The following is a 2,226-nucleotide window of genomic DNA, read 5'->3' on the forward strand; positions in this document are numbered from 1 at the left end:
GCCTACTTGATCATTTTAATGTGTTCTTGGATTTGATTGGCAAGAATTTTGTTGAGTATTTTTGCATCGAGGTCTTCTTTGAAGGTCTGGTAGAATTCTGCACCAAATCCATCTGGTTTTGGACTCTTTTTGGTTGGGAGACTTTTAATGACTGCTCCTATTTTATTAGGAGTTATGGGATTGTTTAGATTGTTTATCTGAGCATAATATATATTTAGAACCTGGAATCTGTCTAGAAAATTGTTCATTTCATCCAAATTTTCCAGTTTTGTTGAGTGTAGACTTTTGTAGTAGAATGTGATGATTTTTTAATTTCCTTGGTGTCTGTTGTTATATCTCCCTTTTCATTTCTAATTTTATTAATTTGGATACTATCTCTGTGCCCTCTGGTTACTCTGGCTAAGGGTTCATCTATCTTATTGATTTTTCTCAAAGAACCAGCTCCTGGTTTGGTTGATTCTTTGTTTAGTTCTTTTTGTAGCTACTTAGTTGATCTCAGCTCTGCATTTGATTCCTTACTACTACCTACTTATCTTGGGTATATTTGCTTCTTTTGACTCTAGAGCTTTCAGGTGCACTGTTAAGCTGCTTTTGTATGCTCTCCCAATTTTCTTTTTGGAGGCACTCAGAGTTATGAGTTTTTCACTTAGCACTCTTTCATTGTGTCCAATAAGTTTGGATATGTTGTACCTTCATTTTCACTATGGTCACTTGATCTTTGAAAACGAAGCTAAAACAATAATGTGGAAAAAAGGCAGCACTTTCATCAAATGGTGCTGGTTCAAATGGCAGTCAGCTTGTAGAAGAATGCAAATTGATCCATGCCTATCTCCCTGTGCAAAGTCCAAGTGGATCAAGGAAAATCCTCATAAAACCAGATACACTGAAACTAATAGAAAAGAAAGTGGGGAAAAGCCTCGAACAAATGGCCAAAAGGGAAAATTTCCTGAACAGAACACCAATGGCTTATGCACTAAAATCAAGAATCCACAAATGGGACCACATAAAATTCCAAATCTTCTGTGAGGCAAAGGACCTTGTCAATAGGACAAAATGGCAACAACTGATTGGAAAAAGATCTTTACCAATCCAAGAATTTAGACTTCAGAGCATCAAATAACCCTATTAAAAATGGGCAAGAGTGCTGAACAGAGAATTCTCAAATGAGGAAATCTGAATGGCTGAGAAGCCCCTAAAGAAATGTTTTTGCTATTTTGTTTTTTGTTTTTCAATTTTTTATTCCATATTATGTTTAACAACCTTAGTCATCAGGGAAATGCAAATCAAAACAACCCTGCGATTCCACCTCACATCAGTCAGGATGGCTAAGATCAAAAACTCAGGTGACAGCAGATACTGGAAAGGATGTGGAGAAAGAGGAACACTTCTTCATTGCTGGTAGGACTGCAAGCTGGTACAACCACTTGGAAAATAAGTCTGGTTATTACTCAGAAACCTGGACATAGTGAGGATTGCTGGTAGGACTGCAAGCTGGTACAACCACTTGGAAATTAAGTCTGGTTATTACTCAGAAAACTGGACATAGTGAGGACCTAGCTATACCACTCCTGGGCATTTACACAGAAGATGTTCCAACCTGTAATATGGACACATGTTCCACTCTGTTCATAACAGCCATATTTATAAAAAAAACATAAGCTAGAAACCACCCAGATGTCCCTCAACAGAGGAATGGATACAGAAAGTATGGTACATTTACACAATAGAGTACTACACTATTAAAAACAATGACTATACAGAATTTGCAGGCAAATGGATGGAACTAGAAAATATCATCCTGAGTAAGGTAACTCATTCACAAAGGAACACACATGGTATGTTTTCACTGATAAGTGAATATTAGGCAAAGAGTGTGGAGTACCCATGGTACAACTCACAGACCACCTGAAGCTCAAGAGGAAGAAAGACCAAGGAGTGGATGCTTTCTTCCGTCCTCCTTAGAAGGAGAAACAATATAATCAATGGAAGTAGATGGACAGAGGGACTTGGGAGGAAGAAAGGAGGAGAAGGGGGAAAAGAGAAACAGAATCAGGTATGGGAAGAGATGGAGAGGATTTATGGAGGGTACAGAGGGTCAGGAAATTGAACAGAGGTGTTTAGCAATGGGTGATAGTTATTTCTGAGTAGCAACCAGAAAGTCCCAGATGCCAGGAAAGCAAGACCTCTCAGGACCCCACAGAGATGATATTAGCTGAAATACCCCAC

This window comes from Mus caroli, unplaced genomic scaffold (genome assembly GCF_978045245.1).
Source record: "Mus caroli unplaced genomic scaffold, Mus_caroli_1 scaffold_6, whole genome shotgun sequence".
Classification (NCBI taxonomy): domain Eukaryota; kingdom Metazoa; phylum Chordata; class Mammalia; order Rodentia; family Muridae; genus Mus; species Mus caroli.